General features: G+C 39.7%; 1 pseudogene; it reads left to right on the top strand.

Moving 5' to 3' along the window:
* The first annotated feature begins 987 nt into the window (after positions 1–987).
* LOC118346056 lies at positions 988–5937 on the top strand (annotated as a pseudogene).
* Positions 5938–7116: the final 1179 nt, after the last annotated feature.

Raw genomic sequence — 7116 nt, 5'->3', positions numbered from 1 at the left:
ATAAAGTGATGCAAACCAAGGAGTTGGACATGCTAATCATACAAGTGGGAATGAAGCTGAATTTGTACAAGACCCTTTGTCATTTCCTAGTGGCCCAATTACAAGACTTAGAGCCAAACGTTTCAAGGAAGCACTAAATGGACTAATCCAAGAGAATTGGGCTGATTCTAAAAAGACCAAGATGGGCTCAAATAATATTCAAGACTTAATCCATGTCATCAAGGCAATTGAAGAGGCTAATTAGCACATAGAAATATGATGAATGGTCTGACCATTAAAGGACGTGAATTTGTTAAGTTTCAAGAATATTAAATAGGTGAATGAACTTGGTCTTGCCTGGGTACGTGAAATACATTGAATTTAGTCATTTAGTCATTTCTGGCTGCCTCTAGAAGTCCAAGAGGCCTAAATTTCGTGGGACTTGTTATGTTAATATTTGTGTTGCTTTTAAAGCTGTAGTTATGACTTTTCCTATTCTTGGAGGGTTGTTCCAAGTATATAAAGGGGTTATTTCGAGTTTTAATATCAGATTGGAAATTTCAGAAACTTATTTGTTTTTGTGAGGTCTTGTGTTCCTCTTGGTTCTTCAAAGAACTCATTGAACTTATCAAGTTAATCTTGTGGCGTTCAAGCTCCAAACTTATCACCTTGATTCTGATTTCTGGGTGTGGCGTTTTCAATCCTTCGTAGTCTTGGTTCTCATCTAGTTGGGTGACTGGTCAAGGCTCAACAAATCTTGTCAATACGATCTTGGGGTTCCAAGCCATCATTGTTATCGGGTTTCATCACAATTGTTGGTGAAGTTCATATCATTTTGGTATCAGAGCCAGGTTCTAAGATAAGTTTGTCTATCTTTTATTTTCGTTCTATTTCCTGTTCCTGCTGTGTTTAAAAAAAAAAAAAAAGGGTACACGATTCCAGTAAGAAAACTTCTTCCTTTCAATCTTGTATCTCACCTTATTCAAGTACTTGAACTTTTGATGAGTTTTGGTTGTTTATTTTCTGAATTGCTGCTGGATTATTTTGAATGAGTTTCTTGAAGTTCGATTAAGAACTAAAGAAGACACAGAAGAGTGGAAAAAGGCAAGAGTGTGCGAGACCATATGAGGGTAAAAGCCGTTTAGAGTGAAAACACGAGTGCAAGTGTATCAATTCTTGAGTGAAACACGTGAGGGAGTGCTTGTGAGGATTCTAACTTTGTTTGCAGATTTTAAAACATGTCTAATAATCAAGAAGAAGACACAACCGAAGAATTTCGACAACCTCCAGTTCCAAACCTCCAAATGCAAGCGATGTTAGGGGAGATGAGGCGTATGTTGAGGGCTGAATTAGAACCTATTCACGAAAGGTTGGACAGGGTAGAAGCGGAAACTCCTAGGGGCCAGCAACATGACATCCACAATAGGCAGCATGGTGGGCGTGGTCCGTGGCGGAATGTTGATGGAGAGGCGGAGTCGGAGGAGTTTGATGAGCAATATTTGAACCGAGGCAGGATTGAGCGTGGGTATAGAAATAGAGAAGCTAGGATGGGTAGGCCTAGGAGGGATAACGATTTAGGAAATATAAAGATTAAAATCCCATCTTTTCAAGGTAAAAATGATCCTGAAGTTTATTTGGAGTGGGAAACTAAAATGGAGATGGTTTTTGATTGTCACAACTACTCAGAGATAAAGAAGGTTAAGTTGGCTGCAATTGAATTTACCGATTATGCCATTGTGTGGTGGGATCAATTACTGATTAATAGGAGGAGGAATAGAGAGCCACCCGTGGACACTTGGGAGGAAATGAAAATGCTTATGAGGAAGCGTTTTGTACCCAGCCACTATTATAGGGGATTGTATCAAAAATTACAGAGGTTAATTCAAGGATCTAAAAGTGTGGATGAGTATTACAAGGAGATGGAGGTAGCTATGATCCGGGCAAATGTAGAAGAGGACCGGGAAGCCACCATGGCTAGGTTTTTGCACGGTTTAAATCGTGAGATTGCGGATATAGTCGAGATGCAGCACTATGTTGAGTTGACAGATATGGTGCATCAAGCCATAAAGGTGGAGGAACAATTCAAACGAAAGGGATTGGCTAGGAGGGGACTGGGACTGCCTATGGCTACAACCAGCTCGTGGAAGACAACTCCAAAAAGGGACGAGCAGCAACAAAATAAGCCAAAATTTGAATCCTCTAAGAATGCCAACTTAAAGACCGCCACTACTTCAGGTACAATCGAGACTTCAAGTTCTAAGACACGTGATATTAAATGTTTTAAATGTCAGGGGCGCGGACATATAGCCAGCCAGTGTGTAAACAAGAGGGTGATGGTGATAAATGCCCAAGGAGAGCTTGAGTCAGAAAATGAGGAAGAAGTAGATAATGATGATATGCCATCTATGGAGGATGCTGACGATGAGCAAAATGCTGTGGTTGGAGATTTATTGGTTGCAAGGCGAGTTCTCAATGTGCAGGTTAAGGAGGAAGAAAGTAACCAAAGGGAGAACTTGTTTCATACTCGGTGCTTTGTAAATAACAAAGTTTGCAGTGTCATTATCGATGGTGGGAGTTGCACAAATGTAGCCAGCACTTATTTGGTGGAGAAATTGGCTTTAACTACCTTGAAACATCCTCAACCTTACCGGCTTCAGTGGTTGAATGAATGTGGGGAAATCAAGGTGACAAGACAAGTGTTGGTGGCATTATCCATTGGCAAATATGAGGATGAGGTGCTTTGTGATGTGGTTCCTATGCACGCATGCCATTTACTGTTGGGAAGACCATGGCAGTATGATCTGAGGGTTACGCATGATGGATTCACAAATAAGTATTCCTTCACTCTTAATAGGCAACCTATTACTCTTGTGCCATTAACTCCAAAACAGGTCAGGGAGGACCAATTAAAGTTACAAAGTTCGAATGAAAAAAAAAAAGGAAAAGGAAAGGAAGGCCGAAACTGAAAAAAAAGACTTAAAAAAAAAAGGAGAGAAAAACATTGATCAGAGTGAAAAAGAAAGAGAGAGGATTTCGGCTATAGTGAGAGCAAGAGAGGAAAAATTCAATTACATTGCAAAAAAAAGTGAGATCAAGAGAGCATTATTTTCACACCAGCCCCTTATTGTACTCATGTACAAGGAGGCTCTTTTATGTACTAATGATCTCGTCGGTGCTTTGCCGAGCAATATTGTTTCTCTTTTGCAGGAGTTTGAAGATGTCCTTCCTGAAGAGGTACCATATGGTTTACCTCCAATCCGAGGGATTGAACATCAAATTGATTTCATACCTGGTGCATCAATTCCAAACCGACCTGCTTATAGGAGTAATCCCGAGGAGACCAAGGAACTTCAGAGGCAAGTAAGTGAATTATTGGAGAAGGGGTTTGTGCGTGAAAGTATGAGTCCTTGTGCGGTTCCGGTGCTGTTAGTTCCCAAGAAGGATGGAACATGGAGGATGTGTGTTGACTGCCGAGCCATCAACAACATAACGGTAAAGTATCGTCATCCCATTCCTAGACTAGATGATATGTTGGATGAATTGTATGGTTCTTGTGTCTTTACAAAAATTGATCTTAAGAGTGGATATCATCAGATTAGGATGAAAGAAGGTGATGAATGGAAAACTGCTTTTAAGACTAAATATGGTTTGTATGAGTGGTTAGTGATGCCTTTCGGTTTAACTAATGCTCCGAGCACATTTATGCGTTTGATGAACCATGTTTTGCGAGCATTTATTGGCAGATTTGTAGTTGTGTATTTTGATGATATCTTGATCTATAGCAAAAATTTGGAAGAACATGTAATGCATTTGAAATCTGTTTTGGAAATTCTAAGGAAAGAAAGGTTGTTTGCTAACCTCAAAAAGTGCACCTTTTGCACGGATAAGCTTGTGTTTCTTGGTTTTGTTGTTAGTAAGAGAGGAATTGAGGTGGATGAGGAAAAGGTGAAGGCAATCCAAGAGTGGTCAACGCCTACAACAGTCAGCCAAGTGAGGAGTTTCCACGGCTTAGCTAGCTTCTATAGACGGTTTGTGCGTGATTTTAGTAGCTTAGCCGCCCCTCTTACTGAAGTCATCAAGAAAAATGTGCCGTTTAAGTGGGGAAAAGAACAAGAAAAGGCATTTAGTCTGATCAAAGAAAAGTTAACTAATGCACCTTTGCTTGTTTTACCTAACTTTGCTAAAACTTTTGAAATTGAGTGTGATGCTTCAGGCATAGGAATTGGAGCTGTTTTGATGCAAGAAGGCCGTCCAATTGCTTATTTCAGTGAAAAGTTGAGTGGGGCAGCCCTAAATTACCCTACTTATGATAAGGAGATGTATGCCTTGGTGAGGGCTTTGGAAAATTGGCAACACTATCTATGGCCAAAGGAGTTTGTGATTCACACAGATCATGAGTCTTTGAAGCATTTGAAAGGACAGCAAAGGTTGAACAAACGCCATGCCAAGTGGGTGGAATTCATTGAAACATTTCCGTATGTGATCAGATATAAGCAAGGTAAGGAAAATGTGGTGGCTGATGCATTGTCCCGAAGGTATGCCTTACTTTCCATTTTAGATACAAAAATGCTTGGCTTTGAATACATTAAGGAATTGTATGCTCAAGATTCTGATTTTGGTGATGTGTTCAATGCATGTGAAAAAATGGCGTTTGGTAAGTTTTATAGGTATGATGGATTTTTGTTTCGGGAAAATAAACTGTGTTTGCCAATATGTTCTTTGCGCGAATTGCTTGTGAGAGAAGCTCATGGTGGTGGTTTGATGGGTCATTTTGGTGTAGCTAAGACTTTAGGAATTTTGCATGAACATTTTTTTTGGCCTCATATGAAACGTGATGTGGAAAGAATTTGTGAGAAGTGTATCACGTGTAAACAGGCTAAGTCTAAGTTGAAACCCCATGGTTTGTACACCCCTTTGCCAATACCTAGTGAACCTTGGACTGATATTTCTATGGATTTTGTTTTAGGTTTACCTAGGACTAAGAGGGGGAGAGATTCAGTTTTTGTGGTGGTAGATAGATTTTCCAAGATGGCACACTTCATTGCATGCCATAAAACTGATGATGCATCACATATAGCTGATTTGTTCTTCAAAGAAATTGTTAGGTTACATGGTATGCCTAAGACCATTGTTTCTGATAGGGATGCAAAGTTTTTGAGTTACTTTTGGAAGACTTTGTGGGGAAAGCTGGGAACTAAGTTGTTGTTTTCTACTACTTGTCATCCACAAACGGATGGCCAAACTGAAGTAGTAAATAGAACTTTGTCGTCTTTGTTGCGTGCTATCATTAAAAAGAACTTGAAAGCATGGGAAGATTGTTTGCCACATGTTGAATTTGCTTACAATAGAAGTATACATTCTGCAACTAAGTTTTCACCATTTGAAATTGTTTATGGCTTTAACCCATTGTCACCTTTGGATTTAACTTCTTTACCTTTGAGTGAACGTGTGAACTTAGATGGCAAAAAGAAGGCAGAATTTGTAAAGATGATTCATGAAAAGGCACGGCTGAACATTGAAAGGAGGACTAAACAATATGTCCATCAAGCCAACAAGGGACGTAAGAAGGTAGTGTTTCAACCAGGAGATTGGGTTTGGTTGCACTTAAGGAAGGACCGTTTTCCAGAGAAGCGGCGTTCAAAACTCCTACCTCGGGGTGACGGGCCATTTCAAGTAGTAGAACGCATCAATGATAATGCCTACAAGCTTGACTTACCAGGTGAGTATGGTGTCAGTGCAAGCTTTAATGTTGCTGATTTGTCTCCTTTTGATGTAGGTGATGATTTGAGGACAAATCCTTCTCAAGAGGGGGAGAATGATGCAAACCAAGGAGTTGGACATGCTAATCATACAAGTGGGAATGGAGCTGAATTTGTACAAGACCCTTTGTCATTTCCTAGTGGCCCAATTACAAGACTTAGAGCCAAACGTTTCAAGGAAGCACTAAATGGGCTAATCCAAGAGAATTGGGCTGATTCTAAAAAGACCAAGATGGGCTCAAATAATATTCAAGACTTAATCCATGTCATCAAGGCAATTGAAGAGGCTAATTAGCACATAGAAATATGATGAATGGTCTGACCATTAAAGGACGTGAATTTGTTAAGTTTCAAGAATATTAAATAGGTGAATGAACTTGGTCTTGCCTGGGTACGTGAAATACATTGAATTTAGTCATTTAGTCATTTCTGGCTGCCTCTAGAAGTCCAAGAGGCCTAAATTTCGTGGGACTTGTTATGTTAATATTTGTGTTGCTTTTAAAGCTGTAGTTATGACTTTTCCTATTCTTGGAGGGTTGTTCCAAGTATATAAAGGGGTTATTTCGAGTTTTAATATCAGATTGGAAATTTCAGAAACTTATTTGTTTTTGTGAGGTCTTGTGTTCCTCTTGGTTCTTCAAAGAACTCCTTGAACTTATCAAGTTAATCTTGTGGCGTTCAAGCTCCAAACTTATCACCTTGATTCTGATTTCTGGGTGTGGCATTTTCAATCCTTCGTAGTCTTGGTTCTCATCTAGTTGGGTGACTGGTCAAGGCTCAACAAATCTTGTCAATACGATCTTGGGGTTCCAAGCCATCATTGTTATCGGGTTTCATCACAATTGTTGGTGAAGTTCATATCATAAAGAGTTTTTAAACCCAAACCTAATCAAAACCCTAGCCAAAATAAAGCTCCTTTTACCCAAAATCACCTTTGATGAACAGTACCGGCTACAGTACGTGCGGCTACAGTAACCCCTACTATAAATTGATGAAACCCTAGTTCCTAAAAAGTAACTTTCCAAATAAGCCCTTGCCCAAAATACAAGGCCTTCCCAAAAACATAGTTAATAAGAAATAAGACATGTGAGCCAAGCATCTTCAAGCCCACTTATTCTAACCTAATAAAATAAATCATTTAACCAAATTGGAAGCCTCCAATAACAATAGGCCGTATCTCTAAGTCATGTCTTCCGCAGCTTGAATCAAGTGGATCAAAACTGGTTCTTCTTCTTTCAGACCCATCTTGAATGTTGGGCTCTTGCTTGCTTCATCCCAAGTGAATTGCACCAATCCTTGCATTGCTTCCTTGATCTTCTTGGCCCTTGTTCTTGTAATTGGCCGATCTGGAACTTGCAAAGGATCTTTAAGTGTAGGC

The sequence above is a fragment of the Juglans regia genome, unplaced genomic scaffold, assembly GCF_001411555.2.
Source record: "Juglans regia cultivar Chandler unplaced genomic scaffold, Walnut 2.0 Scaffold_647, whole genome shotgun sequence".
NCBI classification, from domain to species: domain Eukaryota; kingdom Viridiplantae; phylum Streptophyta; class Magnoliopsida; order Fagales; family Juglandaceae; genus Juglans; species Juglans regia.
This window is presented reverse-complemented; position numbering and strand designations above follow the sequence as displayed.